Source organism: Spinacia oleracea, chromosome 2 (assembly GCF_020520425.1).
Source record: "Spinacia oleracea cultivar Varoflay chromosome 2, BTI_SOV_V1, whole genome shotgun sequence".
Lineage (NCBI taxonomy): Eukaryota > Viridiplantae > Streptophyta > Magnoliopsida > Caryophyllales > Amaranthaceae > Spinacia > Spinacia oleracea.
In genome coordinates, this window is record NC_079488.1 from 533945 (window position 1) to 545104 (window position 11160).

Sequence of the window (11160 nt, forward strand, 5' to 3'; positions counted from 1 at the left end):
ATGGGAATAGTTAATAAAGTAGTCAAGTTAGAGCTTTGTGAGTCGTAGATTTTCATAATGTCTCAATTGATCTTTGTTTAAAATGTGTACTTTCAGATATGAAATGCTTCCGTAGCAATGCCAATGAAATTGGTTTCATCAAGGTATTTCCTTTTATTATTAATATTTGATGAATCAATTGGACTTAGTGTTGTCTAATTTACTCTATATGTTTGAAATCCACGAATTATTTGGGGTTTCTTTAGGCTTCTGGTCTGTAGATTAATTATTTGGGGTTTCTCTAGATCGTTTTCCTGGCTCTGTCATTGGGTAGGCTTGTGGTATATCCTTGTCACTCTTGTTGCTATTGTACTTCGTATATCTTTGCCCATTTCCTTGACTAAATTAGACTATGTACACCCATTGTTACAATAGTAGGCCAGCTAAAAGAGATTTTGCGATCTGTGTCATTGGTATAACATGATGGAAATTTTTTTGCGTGAAGAAAATGTTTACAGATGACTCTAACACCGATCTCATCTGATCATGTTTCAGAATTGCTTGTAATTTGTTTTTTTTGTTGTTGTTGTTGTATATGTTGTGTTTCTTATAGCTCAAACATAACGATTTCTCGATCTCAATCATGTATTGCATGACTCTGATCTCATGTAATTCAGTTTCAGAAGACGCGAATGCGCGCTCCATTTTAATTTTTGTGTTGTTTCTGTATTGATAGGACTTCCTATCTAGAAGGCAAAATATCAGGAACTTATTGTAGATGGAGCAGTCGACAAAGCAGCTGAAAGGTGACTTAATATAGTCCAGTTTAAATTCTGAAAAGTTAATTGGTTACGTAGAAATGACTGAAGTGCCTGTTCTGAAGATTACATGCATAGTGTTAGAGAAGCTGTAAGGGATTTTTTTTTGTGACTTTATTTCAAGTCATCATTCTAGGGGTTTTGAGCGTGGTATAAAATCAGATCCAGTGAGTTTGACCACCAAACTTTTATTAGCATCAAATGAAGTGAGTTTGACCACCAAAGCTAAATGCGGTTTCTCATTTCACGGCATAGGAAATATTTGGTCATTTGGAGTAATGGTATATCCTTAACCATAAGGAAATATACTACATAAATCAAGAAATTGGATTATGTCGTCATTTTTAGGCTAAACATGCATAATCTGTTTGTCGAGTTGCTTAAGAAAATAAGAATATTATATTTATGCGTCAAATGGTTATGCTTGCCTTGATCTGTAAAAGTAGTGACAGTTTATATCTTCAGTTCCAGGCCCAGACGTTATATTCTTGTTCCTTCGTCCGACTTCAGAGGATTTCAGGTATTTTCATCCTGTCTTCCCTCAGTGTCTAGAATTTTCTAGGTCTATGTATCTAAATTTCGATTTTTTGGGGGTTTTGGTGTTTCAGATTAGGGTTTACCATTCTTATCTTCTGCTCTTATCCAAGCTACTCATTCATTCGACTTCAAAGTAATTTCGGGTATTTTTGTACTCATCTTCCCTCAATTTCTGAATTTTTAGAATTTTCTAGGTCTATGTATTTATATTTCAAATTTTAAAGGGTTTTTGGTGTTTCACATTAGGGTTTATCTCCTCCTTATCTCACCTTACATGAGGGTGTTCCACAGAAGGTAATTTATTCTCCGCTCTTATTTTATTATCATCTAATAGTTCTTCTTTTATCTGGTTGTATTTTTATTTTAGTCGAAGTTTTAGATTACCAGATTGCTCCTACTTTATTTGTAGGTTCTAATTTTATCTGTTCATACAAACTGGTATGCAAGTTGTGTAGAATGTGCAATAGTTCTATGTAGTGGTCATGAGATGTCCTAATCAGCTAGGGAAATCGATCATTTAGCAATTTTCTAAAAGTGAGTGACTAAGGAGTGGAGAATATGGGAGTATGGGATAAAGAAGCCCTGATTTTGGGCATGACTCAAATAGGTTGTCCGATCCAGTATCATGCGTATCCCAGGAGGGGTAATATTTATATTGGTGTCCTCAAATTCACTCTAGCTGAGGCTTTGTGATTGAAAGAATGTACAATATGCTAATGTTTATCCCGGGGATGATAAGAAAGTACGTATTAGCTTAGTATAAGTGATTTCTGTAGTGAGTATAACTGGAGCTGCGATGATGTAACCGAAACTGAATATGCCGGATCTTGCAATTTAATGAAGACAAAGTTTATGGAACTGTGGAAGTCATCGTAGAGAGTCTTATTAGAATTAGAAAATATTGTATCCACCTAAGAGCTAGGAGGAAACGAGGAAGAAAATAGAGAGAAAGAAGGGAAATGCGTGATATGAGTTTTGGAAGAGAGAATACAGAGAAAGTTAACATAAAACAGAATAGAATAGCCAGTAGGAAGTGCCTTATTAAACTTGAGAATGCTAATCACATTCTTATCTCCACATTCTTTTTAAATTTCTCCTTTTTACTTTCTTTTCTAGTTTTAAATAATGCAAATAGACACTTCTCATAAACTAATCTAATCCTTTGTAGAGTGAGAGGGCACACTGCAAACGGAACTTCCCTCTCAAATTTGAAAGCTTACACTTCATGTAAAAAGACTACAGCTGTTTTTTACTTGTAAACAAAATGTATTATGTATCATGCAAACGGAACTTCATCTAGTTGGTTATTTCATAAAGAGTTACCTTTTTTTCAAGAAATACATCTCAATATAGAACTTCTGACTGGTGTCATCAATGAGTAATCTCTCCAGATTTTGAGAGACTTGAGAGACTGTCAGCAAGCTAAGAGGTATTGGGCATTCAGAATCTGCTGCTACTGCTGAGTCCTGCTGTTGTAGCTGCTGCTACTGCTGAGTCCTGCTGCTGCAGCTATTGCTACTGCTGAGTCCTGCTGTTGCAGAGTTTTGCAGGTTCGCAGTCAGTCAGGCATACTGTTCTGCTAGGGCCTCAGGCTAGCTTGCTGTTGTGCAGTTTCTTTTTCAGCTTGTTGTTGTGCAGTTCTTTTGTGCAAGCCTTGTGCTGTTCAGTCTGGTTCTGTTGTGTAGCTTGTTTGGCTGGTGTCGTTTTTTTTTTATGGTTTTCAAATGGGCAAGCCTGCTAATTAAAGAAAGTCACAGTTTAAGCGTTTACACAACAAGTTAATGAACATCAGTTTGGCTGGTGTCTTTGTAAAATGTTTTAGTTTTTTTTTATTTTGCTTGGGTGCGGGCTGTGCTCCCTTAGCTTTTGTTTCCTTTGTTGTTTTGTGTTGGTTGTTGTTTGGGTTTCTACCTTTGGTAATTAAGTTCACTAATTTACCAAATATATATATATATATATATATATATATATATATATATATATATATATATATATATATATATATATATATATATATATATATATATATATATATATATATATATATATATATATATATATATATATATATATATATATATATATATATATATATATATATATATATATATATATATATTCATTGTTCATGTCTATATTTCTAATAGTCATGCATTTTTCCCTTGATTAATAGTTGGTATTATTTTGAGAAGACCACTAGTAGTTAGGATGAAGCTGGTTAGGAATACTGTTGATTTATGATTTTATGGAATGTTCATCATACTTCATATATATTTGACATTATATTTTCTTTGCAGATTATTGATGATTCAAGTGGTAATGTAGATCAAGAGATGAACAAGTTATCTTGAAGCTAAGCTAGCATAAATATAGGTTTACTTGGTAATTAGTTTGTTTGTAGCTAGGAAGTTGTTTTTATTTAGTTTTGGATTATCTTGTAGAAAAAATGATAATGCTAGTTAGAAGTTATTTTTGTTTTAAAATATCGCTTTTATTTCAATTTGACTAGACTCTGCGAATTAATTTAATGTATAGATGATTTTTATCACTTTTTCTAAATTAACTACGTTATCGCTAAGTATATATGAATCATATCATGACGTTTATATATATTGCTTTAAGATAATGTACGTAGTAATTAGTTAATACTTGTATTTGATTATGATTATCTATGGTCGATATATATTTTTATAGATAATTCATGATTTTATATTTTATATATATATATAAATATGATGCGAATTGTGACGCTCCAAAGTGTCTAAATTATTATGTATATATGAAAAATAATATGATGCAAATTGTGACGCTTCAAAGGGTCTAAATTATTTTGGAGGGAATGAGGAGAACTCACACGAAAGTAAACATATAGTGACTCCAATAAGAGTCTATATATTTCGGGTGTCTAAAGCGTCTCTATATGGTTTATAGTGGCGGAGAAATGTGTCCATACGCGTGCAAATAGTGACGCTTTATACAATCTAAATATTGCGACTCCCCATAGAGTCCCTATATCCCAAATAGCAACGAAGAAATACATCGATATTTTGCAAATTGTGACGCTCCAAAGCGTCGGTAAATAGCGGCAATGAAAATAGCGACCCTCTCCCAAAGCGTCGCTATGTGAATTAGCGACACTTTAGAGCGTCGCAATTTGTTCCAAAAAGCGTCACAATGTGCCGCGTTTTTTTGTAGTGATAGTCCAATACTATTGGGTGGTGGACTAGATTCACATTTTTCTAGTGGTTACATCCAATAGTTTAATATATACTAATGGGTGGTGGACGCGATTCACATCTCTCTGGTGGTTACATCCAATAGTTCAATATATACTATTGGGTGGTGGACTCGATCCACATTCCTCTAATGGTGAACTTATAAGAAATTAACAATAAACCCTCGTTACTTATTGTTATAGGTACTAGTTTTATAAGAATTGTTTATTAATTTGTATTTATGTGTTTGTTAAATTATTATTATTATTATTATTATTATTATTATTATTATTATTATATGTCTGTTTATCCAATCAGCGTTGATTACTCAGCTTTTGCTGACGTGTGTGTTTATTTGCTATGTGTGTTTGCGGCCATGTCTTTTTCTTATGGTGGCCCTGCAACGATCCTTTTGGAATTTGTCCTCTATGGTGAGCAGTAAAGATGACGGGAGCATATTGATCGTGAAGGATTGTCTTTAGAAGTTAAAGGAAATCAAGTGTTACCGTTTAGTCTTTTATGACAGTTTTATACTTTTCAGTTGTAAATAGACCACCTAGTAATTCAGTTGTAATAGTTTAAGTCTTGTAAGCCTTAGCACTTGGCAATGTGGTCAAGTGTGGCGGTGATACCTCCGATTTAGGTGTAAGCTTCCGCACGTTTCTTTATAAAGTCTTTTATATTCTTATTTATTTAAAGTTAGTAAATCGGGGGTGTTACAGTGATCTAATAAATAAAGTCCATTGACTAATCTAGCAGATCCATAAAACATCTCTTTAAAATAAAACGAACAACTATTGTCTTTTATTAAAAAGGAAAATCCCTTAGCATCTAAGCAAGAAACAGAAATGATGTTTTTAGTAAGGCTTGGAACATGGAAACAATCTTCCAGTTCCAAAACTAGCCCAGAGGGCAACGACAAATAATAAGTTCCTACAGCTAATGCAGCAATCCGTGCTCCATTTCCCACTCGTAGGTCGACTTCACCCTTGCTTAACTTTCTACTTCTTCGTAGTCCCTGTGAATTGGAACATAAGTGTGAGCCACAACCTGTATCTAATACCCAAGAAGTTGAATTAACAAGTGCACAGTCTATAACGAAAATACCTGAAGATGGAACGACTGCTCCGTTCTTCTGATCTTCCTTTAGCTTCAAGCAATCTCTCTTCCAATGCCCCTTCTTCTTGCAGTAGAAGCATTCAGATTCAGAAGTGGGTTGACTGACCTTCCTCTTTTCAGACTTGGCGCTAGTTTGCTTAGTTGGGCTGGCCTTGTTGCCACCTTTCTTAGCATTCCTCTTCTTTCCAGATTTCTTGAACTTGCCCCCACTCACCATAAGCACATCCTGCTTATCACTTTTGAGCGTCTTTTCAGCGGTCTTCAGCATACCGTGAAGCTCAGTGAGCATTTTGTCCAGACTATTCATACTGTAGTTCAGTTTGAACTGATCATACCCGTTATGAAGAGAATGGAGGATGGTGTCTACATCCATTTCCTGAGAGAATTGCTGATCCAGCCGACTCATATTCTCAATGAGTCCAATCATTTTGAGAACATGTGGACTTACGGGCTCGCCTTTCTTGAGCTTGGTCTCAAGAATTTGCCTATGAGTCTCGAATCTTTCGACCCGAGCCAGATCTTGGAACATGTTCTTTAACTCACTGATGATCGTGAAAGCATCTGAGTTGATGAACGTTTTCTGTAGATCTGCACTCATGCTTGCAAGCATTAGACATTTCACATCCTTGTTGGCATCAATCCAACGATTGAGGGCTACCTGAGTGACCCCTTCGCCTGCGGCTTCGGGCATCGCCTCTTCCAGGACATACTCCTTTTCTTCCTGCATAAGAACTATTTGCAAATTCCTTTGCCAGTCAAGGAAGTTTTTCCCGCTTAACTTCTCCTTTTCGAGAATTGATCGAATGTTGAATGAATTGTTGTTTGCCATAATTAAAACTACAATTGAAAAAGAATAAAGAAATAAATAACCATTCACAGTTTCTCTTAATAAACTTAAATTGTAGTATACATGCATAATTCAATGTTCATTAAGCATTTTATTCAAGTTATGTGTTCCGGTAGGTGTGAATAAAATGATTCCAAGACCCTAAAATCCATTGAAGAATTAAGCACATTATGTATTTAGACTCAATTCTAAAATCTTTTAGGTAAGAAAAATCCTTTTGCTAATAGTCTAGAAACTACTCTTGGTTGATAGGTACGTCTAAGAACTTATTAGGTAAACCTATCGATTTTGCCACGACATAAAAGGACTCCTTACTTATATCGTTGAGTTTCACCAAAACTAACATGTATTCACAATTATTTGTGTACCTTACCCCTTTAGTATCGATAAGTAACACCTCGCTATGGAGGAAAACTATTACTAAGATCGATGAAAAAAGGATATCCAAGTAAGTGTTATTTTGGCATGGCACCTTTTAACTCAATTTTTAAGTTTGGAACTTAAGGCTCTTACTATGTTGGTTAGATTTTAAGTGAAATAAAATCCTTAATCATGCAACATAATCAAGCTTCGATCTCATGCATATTTAAGACATATTTAAAAGCAATAAATAACTTAAAACATGCATAAGATAAATGTGATCTAGTATGGCCCGACTTCATCTTGAAGCTTCAACTTCAAAGTCCGTCTTGAAAATCTCCGTGGGAGGCGCCATTTTTTTCAAATAGGATAAGCTATAATTAAACTAATTACAACTATTTGATGGTACGCAGACCATATTTGAATTGAAAAACAATTTTGGTACTTTAGACCAATTACATTCAAATTAATGGTACGCAGACCATATTTTCTATCCTATTTGGGCCATACTAGTCACTTCATAACCTGCAAAACAGTTGATATACAATGTATACAATTCACCCATTCATTATCATGAATAGCCCACATAGCTGGTTAGTAAAACACGTTATGCATCACATAAATATTTGCAGCAATTAATTAAGGGCACCAATAATCTACCAATTATTCAGTCCTTATTAATTCTAATCAAGTTCTTTAACCTTAAAGGATTTGTAGACCTTATCAAAAGTTTATGACTAAAATTGTTCCCACTTAAACCAATAAATTCATATGCTTTACAAATTTTAAACATAAAAATGTATTTCTAGTCTAACCGGAAACATACAAATTTAATTAAAATTTAAAGCTCATATAAATTTATAATTGAATCCACTTATTTAATTTATTTTCAGGCGAATTTAAATTAATTCAAGGTTTAATTTTAGTAAAATAATTAGTATAAATAAAATTTATAATAATTATAATATTCAAAATTAAATCGGAGAAAACAATTTAAATAATTAATTTTAAATTTAATTAAAATTATTTCCGAACTGAAAATTTAAAATTAAAACGAAACGCATCAATGCTTTGCAAGACGAGGCACTTGGGCTTGCGCCCAAGCCCCATCGAGCTACGAGGCCCATGCCCCGTGAGAATTGATCGTCGCACATCCCTAGCACAGCCACACACTCCCACGCACAAGGCCACGCACACACGCACCCCTTGCGGGCTACGCTGCGCGCAGCATTGCTGCGTCGTGGCTGCTGCTTGTCTTGGCGCGCATGGTGCGTTGTGGCGCAGCGTGCTGCTGCCCACACGCATCGTGCAGTGCCTTGTGTGCCTCGCCCTCGCCCATTGTGCTACGTGCATGCCTAGGCGTTGAACCTAGCGTGCCGCACACATCGTTGCTCGTTGCATTCGTACCGCACGGGCGACGAGCTCCCTTGCTCGTCGTCACGTGCCCGCACTATACAACACCCCTTAAGGGTAACACGTAGCTTCCATTGCTTTGTGCGTGCAACATTAATGAGCGTTTTCAAAAAAAATTAAAATTTTTAATTCAAAATTAATGACAAATTAAGAAAACATATTAATTTCATAATTTTAGGGCGAAAAATCGAAAATTTATTAATCAATTAATTTCCGATTAACATGGATTCAAATCTAGGTCATAAAAATTAAAAAATTAACATAAATTAACAATTTTTATGGTGGATTTTAATCATGGATACCTAATTAAATTATTAATTAATTATGAAAATCAAATTAATTCTAAATTATTCGAATTTCAACAAATTAATCATAATTACAAATTAGGTTGTATAATTAACAAGGCTAGGCGTTCAAACTTGTTAAACATATACAGTAGGTCAATCAAAATTCAAGATTTATCAACAAGAATCGCAAATATTTAATTTAACATCTTAAATTTACAAACTTTTGCGTTCGAAAAACTAAAACCTCCGAAAAGTCATAGTTAGGCTTCGAATTTGGGAATTCTGGGTTCGGCCGAAAAATACTAATTTTGTCAAAAATTTAGAATGCCTTTTACATGCGGAATTGACACAAAAATCACTCGATTTAAATGAGTAACGAAGAAACTGCCGAAAAACTGCGTACATATAATTAAATAAACGCAATTTGCAATTAATTAACAATTACGAAAATTAATCACCCCTTTTAATTCCTTGCAAATTTGTGAATTTTAACCATGTTTATGCAATCTAGATTATGAAAATAATAAGAGGCTCGTGATACCACTGTTAAGTTATGATTCATATGACAAAACATAAATCATGCGGAAAAACCATAAAGCCAGGAAAGCATATTATTTACACATAATCATTTAGCATAGTTTAGATGTCTACACTTTGTTGCGTGCCCTCCCTAGCTGCGCCCGAACCGAACAAGAACAAGTCTTTAGGACTCCAAGCGTCGTCCCTCCGTAGATAGTCCACAGCACGTCCGGATCCGCCTTAAGCTTGACCAACTAGAATCGCCCTTAAGGTTGCTTAGGAATTTCGGCTATTTAGGTGCAAGTGTATGGCTGATTTTTCTTCAAAATCTTACCTTTAGAATACTTCAATTGTGTCTATAAATTATGACCCTAGGCACCTATTTATAAAGGTATGGAAAAGGAACTGGAATCCTACTAGGATACGAATTAATTAAACTAGAATCCTAGTAGAACTCTTATTTAATTAATTTATCCTTTTAGGATTAGGAATTTAATCATATATCGAATCCTGATAGCTTTAGGATTCTTATATGAACACAAACACACACACGCACGCACAGCAGCCCACGAGAGGCGCAATGCGCGCGCGCGCAGCCCGCGAGCACTCGCAGCCCATTGCCACGAGGCCCACACGCTGCCGCAGCCTTGGCGCGCGCTGGGCCTGCCTTGCGGTGGGCCTGGCGCAGCCTTGGCTGGTGCGTTGTGGCGCGCTGGCTTGCTGGGCGATGGCCCGACTTCGTGCTGGGCCTTCGTCTGGCAGGCCTCGTCCGATGCTAATTCGTACGATACGCTTCCGATTAAATTCCCGATTCCGAAATTTATTTCCGATACGAACAATATTTAATATTTCCGATTCCGGAATTAATTTCCGTTTCGAACAAATATTTAATATTTCCGTTTCCGGAATTATTTTCCGATTCCGATAATATTTCTGATTCTGACAATATTTCCGTTTCCGGCAATATTTCCGATTCCGGCAATATTTCCATTTAATATTTTCCGATACGTACCAAGTTTCCGTTTCCGGCAACATTTACGACTTGGATAATATTTATATTTCCGATACGATCCATATTTCCGTTTCCGGCAATATCATCGTTTCCGGAGTATTCATTTCTTGCTTGTGACGATCTCAGCTCCCACTGAAACCAAGATCCGTCGATTCCGAATATCCATAGATGGAGTATTTAATGCCATTAAATACTTGATCCGTTTACGTACTATTTGTGTGACCCTACGGGTTCAGTCAAGAGTAAGCTGTGGATTAATATCATTAATTCCACTTGAACTGAAGCGGCCTCTAGCTAGGCATTCAGCTCACTTGATCTCACTGAATTATTAACTTGTTAATTAATACTAAACCGCATTTATTAGACTTAATATTATATGCATACTTGGACCAAGGGCACTATTTCCTTCATTTCCAACGTTGCATGATGAGTATCTTTTCTGATTTTATTGAGTCTATCATGGAAGTGTTTATGGATGATTTTAGTGTCTATGGTACTTTTTTTTATTCTTGCTTGCTAAATCTGACTAAAGTTCTGAAAAGATGTGAAGAGTGTAATTTAGTCTTAAACTGGGAAAAGTGTCATTTCATGGTTACTGAAGGGGTGGTCTTGGGGAATTTGATATCTGATAAGGGCATTCAGGTGGATCGAGCTAAGGTCCAAGTGATTGAACAATTGCCCCCTCCAGTTAATGTGAAGGGTGTTAGAAGTTTTCTTGGTCATGCGGGGTTTTATCGCCGCTTTATCAAGGATTTTTCTAAAATTGTTAAACCACTTACCCAACTCCTCTTCAAGGATGCCCCGTTTGTGTTTACTGATGCTTGTCTTGAGGCCTTTGACAGGATTAAACAGGCACTGATTTTGGCTCCTATCATTCGTTCTCCCGAATGGGATCTTCCGTTCGAGATAATGTGTGATGCAAGTGATTATGCAGTTGGGGCAGTTTTGGGTCAGAGAAAGGAAAAGGTTTTGCATGCCATCTATTATGCAAGTAAGACTTTAAATGAAGCTCAGGTTAATTATGCTACTACTGAGAAAGAGCTTCTAGCCATAG